The sequence below is a fragment of the Plecotus auritus genome, assembly GCF_963455305.1.
Source record: "Plecotus auritus genome assembly, chromosome: 6".
NCBI classification, from domain to species: domain Eukaryota; kingdom Metazoa; phylum Chordata; class Mammalia; order Chiroptera; family Vespertilionidae; genus Plecotus; species Plecotus auritus.
Window position 1 is genome coordinate 74,146,543 of NC_137773.1, and position 16,468 is coordinate 74,163,010.

Sequence of the window (16,468 nt, forward strand, 5' to 3'; positions counted from 1 at the left end):
CCCCCCAGAGTATTACCCTAGAGACTCAGTGTCTGGACAGAGCTTGTCCTACCTTCCAGGGACAATCATCTATTGAAGACTCTGGTGGTCCACTGGGACAATGGCAATAACAAGACATTTTTGGTTTTATTACACACAGGAGCCCAAATCATAGTAATTCCAGATAAGACTTCTAAATTTCCCCCAAGGGAACCTCCTACAGCCTGCAAGCCATAGCAGGAAAAAATGTAAAGGGAATACACATTAAACTGCATGACACCATTATTTCTAAAACAGTTGCCAGTGGTGATAACCCCTTGGTGCTCTGTTTTCCTATTACAGACACGACTGCCCTTGCTCAGTGACACATCTGGTATAATTAACCTATATTCTTGGCCTTTTTCATGGGAGATGCCTAGTGAGAACCTGTCCAACTGCCTTCTTCAATGAAAACAGTAAATACACCACATTATCAGCTGAACCAAGGTACAGAGTGTGTTCAGCTCATCATGAAAGATGCTTAATGCCTAAGGATACCAGAGTCATTAGGCCCACCACCTCACCCTATAATAGCCCTATCTGGCCAGTGTTAAAACAGATCACCAGTCAATGGAGATTAACAATTGACAACCTAAACTGAAATGTAGTCTCCAACTATTAGGGCTCTCATTCCCAATATTAGAGAGATGACAGATGGCATCCAAAAACCTGAAGACCCTTACCTTGCTATTCTAGATGTATCCAACAACTTTTACTCAATCCTGATAACTAAAGTCTCAACCCCAGTTTGCTTTCATATTCCAGGACACCTAGTATGGCTTTAACTCAGCTGATCATGCTTATCTAAAGAGCCCCGCCATTGCATATATCTTACCCAGACAAGATTTAAATTCACTCAAACTGCTGCCTTGGCCATTCTATAGATGACATTCTACAATTCTATAGCTGCCATCTGGGAAGACCTAGTAACAGAACATTTGCAGAAGAGAGGATGAGCCATTGCTCCACATAAGATCCAAGAACCAGCCCCTTCTTTCAAGTTTATTGTCATAGTGTGGTCAGCTGAGGGCTGCAAAATTGATCTCACTTTAAAACATCAACTTCTCACAATCAAGCTTCCCACTGCACTATGGCAGGCACAGCACATATTAGGTCTCTTTACTTTTGGAGGCAGAAAATTCCATAGTTATAGATTCTACTTAGACCTATTTATGCTGTTGCAGACAAATTGGCTTTTTTCCATTGGGAGAACCTCAACAAACTGTCTTTCAGCCACCTTAACAAGCTATACAGCAGTCCCTTCAGGCTCCATCTTCCCGTTAGAATCACTGGTGACACTTGATTTTATGTGTGGAATCTCTGGACTAAGCATGACTCTAGCCGGCTGCATTAAGTTCTGGACCAAACATTTGCCCCAGATAGCAGCCTGCTACATGCTACTTGAGCACCAAATTTTGGTAGTCTACTGGGCTCTTTTAGAGATGAGAGCATTAATGGAGTCACAGCCCATACAGTTTAACAGACAAGTTCCATCCTGTCTTGGTTCAAGCCAGCAGATACTCAGCACAGCCACTTAGGCCCCACTGTTAAAATGGAAATTGTACCTACAAGAAAGGGCTAAGTCTGATGTCAAGGGCCTTTTCAAATCATAGAAGGATGTGGCTTCCCTCATGCCCAGCTCCTTACCCACCTTGCCCATTTCCATTTCAGTACAGCTGGTGGCATCATCACCACTGACCACTTTACAGTTAGGGGGCCCCTTGGGACCAACTCTCTGATACAGGAAGTGAGTCAGTGGTCTTCACCAGTGATAACACCAACATTGTTCACAGGGAAGCCTGCCAGAAGGCTGTGGTAGATCATCTTTCTAGTGGCATATCTCTAGTCAGGAGGGGCTCTTCAGATTCTGTCCAGTTGGCAAATCTGGTAGCAGGGCACCTACATTAGGCAATCAAAATGAGACTCCCATGGGCACATATTTTTACTGACCACTGGGCAATAATGAATGGCTTACAATCTGGTGTGGATGGATACTTGCAAAGGATAATTTCATGATTCAGGGAAGCTATTCTAAATGGGAAAGAAGCTATTCCAAATGGGAAATGAAGCTACTCCATTTGGAAAGAGCCAACTCACACATTCTAATTATGGTCACTTGTGTCTCTATGCACACACACCAATGTATACCAGAAGCATGTTATAATAACATTGAGGACGCCTTATCCAAATTATACACCTATCCCAAGGCCTCACATAAGCCATTTACCAGAGTATAAGACATAGGCCTGGATACAATTATTCCTCCAGACATGCCATAACCTCTAGCAGAGTGGACCATATTACATCAGGTCATAGGGGAATGATAGCACTCACTGACTGAGCATACAGTGTGGCATCCCCCTTAGCTCTAAATAAAGTGTAATAGATAATTGCCCCTTTTGCTCCCAAACAAAACTCTGGAAGGTGCCATGGTGGGGACATGTGCAGAGGCAACAGACCCTATTCCAGATGCCAAGTTGACTGTACGATGCTGCTGCCACCCTCTGCTGGAGCTAGTAGGTTGCAACCACTATCATTGATGCCTTCACTGGGCTCCTGTAGGCTGTTCCCTCCAGAGTGCTACTTCCTGTAATGTAATCTCCTTCTTAACCAGGTATGTGCCCATCCCCTTTGTCCCACTAGACATTATAGATCCAGATCCAAGTACTCATCTCACTTCTCAAATACTTCAGAAAATGGAATCTTGTGGAATTTCCACCTAGCTTACCAGCCCCAAATGGCTGAACTTATAGACAAAATGACCCCAAAGACATGCTTTCAAGTTTCTAAGCAAAAGGTGGCCTCCCCAATGGACAGAAATTTTACCTGTGGTTCTAAAACTGCTTAACTCCCAGCCCTCTTACACCAACACCAACTTACCATCTTTTCCAAAGACTCTTCTGCTAGTGCTTACAGGGAATCTATGACATCAGAGAGAATGTCATTCACAGCCACTCAACAGATGGATTTTTACCACCTTTTAAAAAAATTTTCAATTACAGTTGACATTCAATATTATTTCATGTTAGTTTTGGGTGTTCAACATAGTGGTTAGATATTTGGGTTTTTAGCATTTTAATTTTTTGATGCACCTGACTGAGGGTAGATCATGCAATGTGAGCCCAAGATGACAAAACCCTACCAAATTGCTTAGAGGTCATTATTATATACATTTTATTGGCCCAGACGATTGCCAAGCACCAGTCACAAAGCTAAGGCCACTGGCTTTGCATCACTACTCAGGTTATAAAGGCTGGTTAATTAAATGAAATTTATCAAAAATTTTGTAAGAGATTGAAATGACAGCTCTAGGACCTAGTAATGAACTATGTAGATCTCAGAGAGAGGCCTCCAAATAGAGGATGCCAATCACATTTGGAGATAAGTTTCACAAAACAATTCTGTAATCTGGTGGTCCTGTCAGTGGACAAGCCCCAAGCTCCTACCCTATCTCAGAAGAGGTAATGACCTCTTGCTCCAAAGCAACCACAATCTGTCTTTGGTTAGTCTCTACATTGCCAGCTTGGAAGGAGGCCCCTGCAACATAGCCCCATACAACTCATCTCCTTTGTTGTGGCTATTGCTCTTAACGTGTATAGCCTGAATAATTGGGTTGCTGGTAAATCCCTGTCCCAGAAGACATAGTGGGATAAATTCAGCTAGGTGCACAACTGATGGCTGAGTTCCAGGTACTGCAGGCCCTGTTAGAAGACTGAATTCAGCCAGCATGTCACCAGACACGGCAGCTGACCTAAAGCTTACCTCCATTTAGGTTAAATAGTACCTATGAAGTGATGCTGAAGTGGCTGCTCCTTCTTCATACCATGTCTCAATTATATCTCAGGCAGAATGGCCCTCCCAGTGTATCAAATCAGACCCATCTGGCTGACAGGTTTGTGGTCTATTGATCCTACCATAGTTTTAATGGGGTGATCTCTGGTTTGTAAACTGTGAAATATAAAATGTCCCTACAATTAGCCCATCAATGTGCCCAGAATCCATATGCATTGTGGGTGGAATCCGTACAGAGTTGGCCATGGGCATCATGCATTCCTTTGCAAGGTGCACCCCTGATGATCCAACTTTGCTCTCTGTGATCTGCTGAGCTACCAGTACCACAGTTGTAATTCCATCCTAAGCCAGGCTTCTAGCATATGTATCCAGAATTTAAGACCAGCCAGACTCTCCTACTCCACCTGGATAAGCCACCCTTTACTGGCCTGGCCTTCACCACCTCCAAATACACCAACAACTCAGACAATATTGCTTCAGCCCAAGAGCTTGCCATTGAAGATGACAGCACCTCAGATGGTGTTGCCACAACCCAAGAGAACCATGAGGGAGACAACACACTTTAACCTTGCTGGACATTGGGATTTCCACTTCCCGTGCCTCTGCTCCAATAGGGAAATGACTGTCAACTTCCAGGTTGAGTTGAAAAAAATCCCTCCAGTTGATTGACTCTGAGGTCCATATACAGTACCATTTTTCTGAAATAGCTAACCTACTTGTCTCACAGAACTTACCTTCATCAAAATGCTTGCAAAACCAGTAGTTATCTGCTGACTGTCAGGAAATAATAGATATCATTTACCTTTATATCAAGCCAGACAATGTATTCTAAACCACATTGGTCTTAATAAGGTACTTCCTTGCAAACCTCTTGATTGACCTACTTAGACCACCAAGGTTAGGACCTCTTGCCATGGTGTTTGCTGCTCAATGTACCGTCACCACCAACACCTCCTTCATACATCAAATTGTTATCTCTACTTCTTTATATCTTATCCACAAGCCCCTCCTCATTGTAAACCATGACCCTGCCCCACATCAGGGTTTTTTTTTGTTTGTTTGTTTTTGTTTTTTGTTAGTTTAATGTATTTTAATGGAAAACTACAGGAACAGCACCAAATACAGATACCATTAAAAACATGTACTTGCATGAAGGACAACAGAAGAGTATGGTGAATAGAATCTACTGTATGATAATGCTACAAATAGCATATAGTTGCCATCAGTAAGAAACTTACTCATTTAAAAAATTTTAAATGCTGGCCTTGACCAGAAAATTGTAATAGATTAATAATTGTTATAAAGTTGAACTGCTAAAACTTGTTCACTGAAATAGGTTGAATGGCATTCATGCTTTCAGTTCCCACATTAATATTAAAAATTCACACACACATGAAAATGGGAGAAACCACCAATACTGATTTCTGGTCCCTATTTTTTTTACTTGTGATCATATAATTAGGTATCTTTTAATGTTCAGAACTACTAACAGCAGGAAGAAGAGAATTTTTTTTTTTTCCGAGAATGAAATGTTTTCCATCACAGTGGACAGATTCAACAAGACAAATACATCCATGCAAACCTGTGAGATAGTAGCCCAGGCCTTGCAAGTAAAACAGTGTGGGATCTGTCACCACACAGGGCCAGACCTACAGTCCCATGTCACCATCTATCCCCTGGCTCTCTATCGTAATCAACCCTTTGCACTAATTCCATATAAAGTACCATGAGCCTCATTTAAACTAATCTCATCTAGGGCACCCTGTGGATAAGCATAAGAATAATTAACCTTCCACAGTGCTGCTTTCTAAAGGCTACCAACAGTTCTCAAATACATAGTCTGGACTTCACCCGGTATAATCACTGCCCTCTAATGGTATACATAATGCCTCATTCGTATTCTATTGTGGACCTGACTCAAGGGGTCAGGAGCAAGTCCACTTTAACCTGCCTCACCCATACACTATGCACAGAGATAATCCTTATTATTGCAGCACTGTTACTTTTAATATTCTAGCCACCCTTCCCACTCCTGGCACCTCTATGCTGTAGAAGTCCTATTTGCATAACAAAGGGGCCATTTTGATCCCTATTCTGTTGGGACTGGCTGTCTCTAGGCGCCAATAGCACCAATTCCTATGCCTGCTAGTCCTCTAGGCAGGGGTCCTCAAACTTTTTAAACAGGGGGCCAGTTCACTCTCCCTCAGACCGTTGGGAGGGCCGGACTATAGTTTAAAAAAAAACAACTATGAACAAATTCCTGTGCGCACTGCGGGCCCGGGACGAGTCAGCTGCTAAGCAGGACGGGCAGCGGCACCCGGCGGGCCAAATAAATGTCCTTGGCGGGCTGCATGTGGCCCGCGGGCCGTAGTTTGAGGACGCCTGCCTAGAGGACTAGCAGGCATAGGAATTGGTGCTATTGGCGCCTAGCCCAATTAGATCAAATATTAAAGCCACCCAGCAATGACCAGCCACTCTGACCAACCACATGCAGACACTACACCAGACACTGCGTCTGATGCAGCAACAGCATGGCCACTAGCACAAATGGACATAGAACTGACTGGTTACATTTCATATTGGTTGAACAGGATGGAATCTGTTCAATAGAGCACACATCTTGCTGCATGTATATTAACAACTAAAGACAGGCACAGCCCATCCTCCAGAAGATGTCTCCAAGTACACAGATCACATGTACTATAAGTAAACATTTCCCACAAATTCAGCACTCCCTGAAGTCCCTAATTTGTTCTCATGGCTCTAGCCACCCACATGGGGGCACTGGCTGAGAATCAGATTCCAAACAGTAGCTAGACTAGTTGTCATTATTTCTAACACTTCATTATTATTGCCTTGGTTAAATGTGCTTTACAATGGCTTCAGAATCAATACCTATGTCCTGTAACATATTTGCTACATAAATGATTGTTATTCCTGATGCCAAGGCATAGCAGGATGGATTGTTGAGAGTTCAGCTGAGCTACTCCATAATATTGCTTATTGGCATGCATCCTGCGTGGCCAAGTGGCCTGCAGAGGCCCTGAACTGACACTAGCTCCTCCCATAAGCATATGCCCTAGATAACAGCCTAAAGAGTCAAAAGTAAATGTAAATTTCTGATGTGACTCCCCCAATGGCCCTTGTGATTTTAAAGTCTCATTCACCTCCCAGGGTCCTTCCTTTGTTCACCCCATAAATATGACACCCCATAAAGCTTACCAAAACTCTGTTCTTTTGGTTTGAATTGATCAATTCACTCTTAGCCTGGGAACCCCAAGCATACCACCCACTGAGCACACTAAATGCATGTGCCCCTGTCCTGCTATGTACTCTACCTATACCCTGCCCTGACCTCCCCATAGCTCCTCAAGTTGTGCTGTGTACTTCCCCCAGGATCTTCGAGTAATAAACTATATTTCACTTTCTTTTTGTTAAACAGCTGCTCACCGTCTGACACCCAGGACTCTACTTAAAAGTATTAATTTAACAACCTCACAAATAATAACATATAAACATATAAAAATGTATATGTAGATAACTTTTGATACTTTTATACTCGCAATATTTTTCTAGTTTTTTATTTGTTAGAAAGGAGTGTGCATTATAGAGAAAATGGATAATTCAACCCTGAGTTTCTCAAATTGTCCTACTTGTAGTTATTTGTATTATCCAGTTAAGTATTTTTTAAACTTTCCTGAAAACCAAAAAAGGCAAACTTGATGTTTCATATTTTAAATAGGGTCATTCATAGGTTTAGTAACAACCATTCCATTGACTTATAAATCACATTGGCTGAATTTTTCTGCCAAAAAAATCTTTGAACTACTTTTCCAAGATTCCCCCTTTTTTCTACTTTTCAGAATTAGAGTTCACCAGAGGAAGAAATTGTGAGTGTGAGATTTGAAGGGGAAATGCAATCATTATTCCAGAAGATCTTGGTGACCAGATACACTAAACGGAAGTTGTAGAGTTGCTCAGTATGTTTCACCTCATCCTGTTCTCTGTGCACTCAGCCTTCTTCCTAATTGTTGGCCCTGATGTTCAACAGAAGCCCCATCTTCTCCATGAGATGCCTGTATAGGGACCCACAGGTCTAGGACCTCCAGAGAGGCCCAAGGTCCCACTGACCTCCCCACGAGCTTCCATTTTCTGTTCCACAACTTTGCTACTTAACACACATGGCTTTGATATGTTTGCCTGCTTCAGAGAACTGGTTTAGTGTCCCTTCTATGACTTTCCATCTCTCTCTCAAACAGTCACTCCTCTATCTCCTCTCACAATTATTCCTTAAAATAAATACCTAATCCATAACTCCCATGGTGCTCTGCATTACTTCCTGAATCCTGACTGATAAAGAAACCATTCTTCACTCTGTTGCTTAGTCTTTTACTATTTACTACTCAATTTTCTCCTTTGGTTCATAGTTATGTAGCTTTAAGCAATTACTAAAATTTCACACTGTGATAAGAAAGAAAATGAGAAAATCTACTGATATATAATTTTATAATTGGGTAATTTTTTTAATTAGTATTTTTCATGGCAATTAAATAAGTTTAAACATAAGTAATTGGATCATTAAATAATAAATCAGAACTTATTAATATTGACATCACTTATAAAAAAGTAAAATTATTTTAGGAATATAGTTTAGATAAATAAGATCTATTAATCATATCATATATATCATCACTTATATGTTGGGTGCATGTGTCAGTGTGAAATCATGTTTATTTGAAAATCTAGTCGGTTGCAAATTTGGTTAAATCAAGATTTTCAGTTGCTACCTCTTAGGATCTAATATAGTTAAGACATGTTTTCTGGAAACAGTAATACAAGCTCATAATTTAAAATTATTTAGTAACTTAAAGGCAATGCTATTCTCAAGAGCATAAATATTTTATAATATTAAAAGCACTAAGGACATATTGCTATTTATTCTAAACATTTTTTGATATTAATAAAATTACCATTCACTATAAATTATTTCTAATAATGACTGAGTTTACACTGTAAACTGAAATTAACACAAAAATGGATGGGTTTAACTACATTGTGAAAAGAACTTCCAGTAATGATTTATTTCTATGTAGTAAAATATTACATTTGTTAATAAAATTTTACCTCAAATTTTCCTATCAATAATTCAAACCTATTTTTCTTTATTTTTTTCTAATATCATTAACAAAAGTAAGAAATTATCATTGCAAATTTACATTACAAAAATGTCAGTTATGGAGAATAATGTCAGCAGGATGGCAGAATAGGAAGTCCTAGCCTTTGTTCCCACACAATAACACCAATTTAACCATGATATACAGAACAAAATACCTTTTAAAATACATAATCAAGGAAGAAGTTGCAATATACCAGATGAGCACAGGACTGGAAAATCATCAAAATGTGTAAGAAGATCAATTTCACTTTACCCACCACAGCCTCTACTCCAAGTTGGCACAGTTCATGTTGAGAGGGATTGATTGCCTCAGCCTGTAACTTCTCCCTGGGGATAGGTAGGGAGGAGTGGAGAGTGGATCATTTATCCATTGTCCCTGGCCTTTTGGTACACTGACCCAGGGACTAGTTTCTTTTTCACTTTACATGGAACACTGATAGAATTAACATAGTTTAGTTGGGGCAGCTAGAAGCAAAGGAAAAGGGTTAGGTGTTATGCCTTTGAGACTCTCCCAGAATTATCAACTGAGTCAACTGGTGAACGTCTTTCTCACCAAACCAGTTTACAAAGACTGACAGAGGTGAATGTTTCTTCAAATGCACAGACATTAATGTAAAGGTACAAGGAACATGACGAATCATGAAAACATGACTCTCTGAGTTACAAGAGAACACGGATAAATAAATGAAATTAAGAAAAGAATAAGAACAAAACAGTAAAGATAATAGATAATAGAAACTATAAAAAGAACCAACAGAAATTCTGGAATAAAGAACACAACAATTAAACTAAAAAATGCAAGATGGCTTTAATACAGACTTGATGAAGCAGAAGAATGATTCAGCTAAACATGAAAACAGATAATTCGAAATTAACCAGTAGGAAAAACCTAAAAGAATACACAAGAGTGAAGAAAGTCTTAGGGGCATAAAGGACACCATCAAATTAACGTTATATATATACTAGTGTCCTGGTGCACAGACTCGTGCACATTGAAAGGAAATTGATTAGAAGAAATATTTTAATATCACTATTTGCATATTGCTAATGAAAAAAAAAATAGGATTCTACCGAGTCTCCTATCTACCTACTCTAGGACTTCTGTGAGGATCAAATGAGATAAGGCACAGGAAAATGCTTCAAAAATATTTGGTTAAACTGTAAAATGTTTGCACCTGGCTATAAAGCAAGTCAGGTTCCTGGGCTGAAGAAACTCTAAGGAGGATAGTCACTAGGAAGATGAAGCCGGGTGTTGTTACATGATATCATTACGGAGTGCCCACAGCAAACATTTCCAGGCTGGACTGGGCTGTGAGCCACATTTGTGCCACAGGGTCTTGGCAGCATTGGCTGCTGCGATTTGGTGGGGTGTCACTCCAGGTTGGTGGTGGGGCCTGTGTCCCACTTGGGGGAAGCAGAGATCTGGTTTGTCAGAACCAGGTCTGTGGTGCTGTTTATTTTTAAACTAGAGGCCCGGAGCACGAAATTCATTCTAGGGGGGCGGGGGGGCGGGAGGGTGTCCCTCAGCCCAGCCTGCACCCTCTCCAATCTGGGACCCCTCAAGGGATGTCCGACTGCCTGTTTAGGCCTACTTGGATCGGGCCTAAACAGGCAGTCGGACATCCCTCTCACAATCCAGGACTGCTGGCTCCCAACTGCTCACCTTCCTGCCTTCCTGATTGCCCCTAACCACTTCTGCCTGCCACCCTGATCACCTCCTAACCACTCCCCTGCCAGCCTGATTGATGCCTAACTGCTCCCCTGACAGCCTGTTTGCCCCTAATTGCCCTCCCCTTCAGGCCTGGTTACCCCTAACTGCCCTCCCCTGTAGGCCTGGGTCCCCCCCAACTACCCTTCCCTGCAGGCCCAGTCGCCCCCAACTTCCCTCCTCTGCCAGCCTGGTCACCCCTAACTGCCCTCCCTTGCAGGCTTGATCGCCCCCAACTGCCCTCCCTTGCAGGCCTGGTCTCTCCCAACTGCCTTCCCCTGCTGGCCATCTTGTGGCAGCCATCTTGTGTCCACATAGGGAGAGTCATCTTTGACCACATGGGGGCAGCCATCTTGTGTTGGAGTGATGGTCAATTTGCATATTATTCTTTTATTAGATAGGAATAGACAGGATAGAGTCCTGGTGCACGGGTGGGGGCCGGCTGGTTTGCCCTGAAGGAAGTCCCGGATCAGGGTGGCGGTTCCCTTGGGGCATGGGGCGGCCTGGGTGAAGGGCCTGTGGTGGTTTGCAGGCTGGCCATGCCCCCCGGCGACCCAAGCGGAGACCCTGGTATCTGGGATTTATTTATCTTCTATAATTAAAACTTTGTAGCCTTGAGCAGAGGCCAAGGCAGGCCAGGGCAAGCAGAAAGCTTGGCTTCCTCCATCGCCATGGGCAACTCAAACCGCCTGCTCTCTCCAGCCCTGTGGCTGTCGCCATTTTTGTTGGGATTTATTTATCTTCTATAATTGAAACTTTGTAGCCTTGAGCGGAGGCCAAGGCAGGCCAGGGTGTGCAGAAAGCTTGGCTTCCTCCATCGCCTGGGGCAACTCAAGCCTTCTGCTCTCTCCATGGCTGCAGCCGTCTTGATTGGGTTAATTTGCATACTCGCTCCTGATTGGCTGGTGAGCATGGCTTGTGGGTGTAGCGGAGGTATGGTCAATTTGCATATTGTTCTTTTATTAGATAGGATGTCCAGTGTGTGTCATGGCAGCTTCTGCATTGAGCGTCTGCCCCCTGGTGGTCAGTGCACATCATAGCTACCAGTCAGACAGACGGATACTTAGCCTTTTATATATAAAGATATATTCTTATATATTTCCACATATATAAATTGTGGGAATATGAGAGAAGAAATGTGTAGAAATAATAAAGAATTAATAGTGGAAAACTTCCCCAAAATAGGGAGGGAAATGGACATCCAGATTTACAAAGCTCAAAGGATCCCTAATAGCATATGCCTAAGAGGTCTACACTGAAACACATTATAATCCAACTTTCAAAAGTCAAAAGAGAGAATATTGAAAGCAGCAAGCGGAAAGCCACTCATTGTGTATAATTGAACTCCCATAAGGCTATTAGTTAGTTCCTTAATAGGAACTTTGTAGGCCAGCAGGGAATAAGGTAAAATATTCTAAGTGCTAAAAGAAAAATAATGCCAGTCAAGAAAACTGTATCCAGCAAAGCTTCAGCTTTGAAAGATATATAAAAACTTTCCCATATAAAAGCTAAGGTAGTTCATCATCACTAGACCTGCTGTACAAGAAATTATAAAGGAGTTCAAGATGAAATAAAAGGATGACAGACAACAGCACAAAATCACATGGAAGTATAAAACTCACTGGAAAAGTTAAATATAGAGACAAATGCAGAATACTGTTATTATACTTTAATGGTGCATTATAAATCACTTTTAATTCTAGTATAAAATTTAAAAGACAAAGATATTAAGAATATATGTACAAAATGTGTCAATGAATACACATTATATAAAGTCATAAATTGTGACAGCAATAACAATGTGATGGGAAGGGAGATGTATAGAATTTTTGCATGTGATTGAAATTAAGTTGCTACTAGCTTAAAACTGACTGTTGTAACTATAAGATGTTTTATTTAAGGTCATGGTATTCACAAAGAAAATACCTATAGAAGATACACACACGCACACACAGGAGTCAAAGCATATTAATAAAGAGAAATCACGTAAGGACAAATGAAGAAGATGAAAATTGGAAAGGAGAAACAAAATAAATAAAAGTCACACAGAAAACAAAAGGATGTCAATAGTAAGTTATCTATTATAATTATTTTAAAATTAAGTACAGAGCATTTAAATGGATATAAAAACAAGATCAAACTATATGCTACCTATGAGAGACTCACTTTTTACTTCACATTATGTGTGTCCTGAACTCAAAAGATAGAAAAAGCTCTTCCAAGCAAATGGTAACAAAGATAGCAGTGGTGGCTATATTTTTATCAGACACAGTATACGTAAAGTCAAAACTGTCACAAAATACAAAGAAGGTAATTAAATATTAAAAAAATAATTAGGAAGATATAACAATTATATTAATTAATGCCAACCAAGAAAACTATATCCTGCAAAACTTCAGGTATGAAATATATATAAAAACTTTCCCAAATAAAAGCTAAGTTACTTCATCCTCACTAGATCTATTGTATAAAAAATTCTAAGGGAGTTCAAGTTGATATATACTATATACTAGAGGGCCCGTGCACAAATTCGTGCACCAGTGAGGTCCCTCGGCTTGGCCTGTGGGATCAGGCTGAAACTGGCTCTCCGACATCTCCCAAGGGGTCCCAGATTGTGAGAGGGTGTAGCCAGGCTGAGGGACCCCACTGGTGCATGATCGGGGCTGGGGAGGGATGTGGGAGGTTGGCCGGCTGGGCAGGGACCCCAGGAGGGCTCCAGGGCATGTCTGGCCCATCTTGCTCAGTCCCAATTGGCTGGACCCCAGCAGCAAGCTAACCTACCGGTCAGAGCATCTGCCCCCTGGTGGTCAGTGCACGTCACAGTGTCTGGTCGACCTGTCAGCTCTCTGCTCCGGTGGTCAGTTTACATCATAGTGACTGGTTGACTGGTCAACTGTCTGCCCCGTGGTGGTCAGTGCATGTCATAGTGAGTGGTTGAGCAGCCTTAGCATATTATTAGCATATCATGCTTTGGTTGGTTGAATGACTGACTGGTAAACCAGACACTTAGCATATTAGACTTTTATTATAAAGGATATGCACTTAATATCAGAGCATCAAAATAAAGTAAACAGTGACTAATCTGCAGGGAGAAATAGACAAAATACTAGTAATGGACTTCAATTCCCCACTTTCTGTAAAGGATAGATTATCCATTCAGAAAATCAGTAAGAAAATAGTGGAGCTGAACCACACTGTAAACCAAATGGACTTTAGCAGACATTATTTGAACATTCCAACAACAGCAGCAGAATATATATTCTCCTCAAGTGCATGTGGAATATGTTCTAGTATTAGTATCAATATATATTAATAAATAAAATGTTATATATACCTTCTGATGAATTGCAATGTTTATTGTAAAAGACTTATAAGCAGCCAATCTTGAGAAATATCAGTTCTACATTCACAGAGAGCCAATAAATTTTTTTTCTACCATTTTACTTTCCAATTGTCACTTAAACATTTCCAAAGGGAGAGGAAAATGCATTAAGGGCTATTCGTAAGTTTTCCTTCAGAGAGTAGTGAACTCCTTACTCTTATTTAGTTACCACTAAATAATTAGAGCTATTCCAAAAGAGGTGTCTCAGTCAGTTTGGGCTGCCAAGATCAGGGCAAATATACTATAAATAGGTATATAGGATAAAATACCATAGATTGAGTGGCTTAAGTAATAGACATCCATTTTCTTAGAATTCTGGAAACTGAAACTGAAATTCAAAATCAGAATGCCAGCTTGGTCAGTTTCTGGTAAGAGCTTTATTCCTAGCTTCTGTCTAGATGGCCATCTTCCAGCTATGTCCTTACATGGCAAAGAGAAAGAGTGAGTTCTCTGGTATCACTTCTTCGAAGGGCACTAATCCAATTATGAGGGTCCCAGCCTCAGGATCTTATCTAAACCTAATTATCTTACAAAGTCTTCATCTCCAAATACCATCATCACATTGGGGATTAGAACTTCCCCATATGAATTTGGGGACACAGTTCAATACAATGTAAATATCATTGTTAAAACCAAACATGATGAGTTACATCCCTAGTTCAACAACGCACAGAATTATCTAGTATCTTAAACCTCACCTATCCATATCCTATCTAATAAGAGTAATATGCAAATTGACCATCACTCCAACACACAATATGGCTGTCCCCATGTGGTCAAAGATGGCTGTCCCCATGTGGATGCAAGATGGCCGCCACAAGATGGCCAGCAGGGGAAGGCAGTTGGGAGGGACCAGGCCTGCAAGGGAGGGCAGTTGTGGGCGATCAGGCCAGCAGGGGAGGGCAGTTGGGAGGGACCAGGCTGGCAGAGGAGGGAAGTTGGGGGTGACCGGGCCTGCAGGGAAGGGCAGTTAGGGGTGACCAGACCTGCAGGGGAGGGCAGTTAGGGGTGACCAGGCCTGAAGGGGAGTGCAGTTAGGGGTGACCAGGCCTGAAGGGGAGGGCAGTTAGGGGCAAACAGGCTGGCAGGGGAGCAGTTAGGCATCAATCAGGCTGGCAGGGGAGTGGTTAGGGGGTGATCATGCTGGCAGGCAGAAGCGGTTAGGGGCAATCAGGAAGGCAAGCAGGCGAGTAGTTGTGAGCCAGCAGTCCTGGATTGTGAGGGGGATGTCCAACTGCCCGTTTAAGCCCGATCTAAACGGGCAGTCGGACATCCCTTGAGGGGTCCCAGATTGGAGAGGGTGCAGGCTGGGCTGAGGGACACACACCCCCGTGCACAAATTCCATGCACTGAGCCTCTAGTTTTAAATAAAAGCAGTATCTTAAATCTGGTGTGAAATATAGGTTCCCAAAGATTTATTGAACACAATTGTATACTGAATGGATAAATTCTGCTTATATCAAATAGCGTACATCACTCAAATTTTAATTTATACATTTGAGAGCATATATAATCTCAAAATTGCAAATACCTTATAACATGGAATCAATTTAAATATCTATTCAAAAATACTGTTTAAATTTTATTAGAATATTCCCTTTGATGTGCAAAGAAAATTCAGCTTCAGAACGTAGTTATCAATATCCTTATTTTTTTTTCTTAGCTGAGGCAGTTGGAGAACATTATTAATAGCTTAAGGTTAGTCTGGTGAGTTTTCAAAACACCTATCGGGTAAATTAATGAGCACTGCTTGCAAATTAATTCGATATCTTACTGTCTGAAGAGAAAGAGACAACTGGTGTTTCTCATTAGAACAATTCTTCTAGCTTTTCTAGTGGAAATAAGTTTGCTTTCTGACTTTAGATACTGCCTGTTTTCTTGAGCTCTGCATTATTACTTCTTAAAATTGTAGTCAACAGATTTTTTGGTGCTACTCTGAATTATTATAAAGAATCCTATAATTTGCAATGAACCTGAGTAACTTTAACTAAATCCTTTGTCTTCACAGTATAAAATGACCCTTTCTGTTATTCTTGACCTTATACACTCAAACTTAATGATAAAGAGATGGTCTTTGTCTGTAAGCACACTACATAGGTGCAAATTTCGATGTCTCTACTAGATCGGATATGCAGCAAGTTGCTAACCTCTGAGTTTCTTTATCCATAAAACAGGGGTAATAATTTAACCCATTATACAGATCTGTTGGAAAGATTAAATGATTTGATATTTCAAAAGTGCTTAGCCTAGAACTGAGGCCACAGTAAAAAATGTTATTTCTTTAATAAATAACTGATATTCTGCCTCAACCCATGTTCTTTCATTCTATATTGAGTCTGCCTGGTACCTCAAATATTTGAGAACTGCTATTCACTTGGGACAGATGAAAACT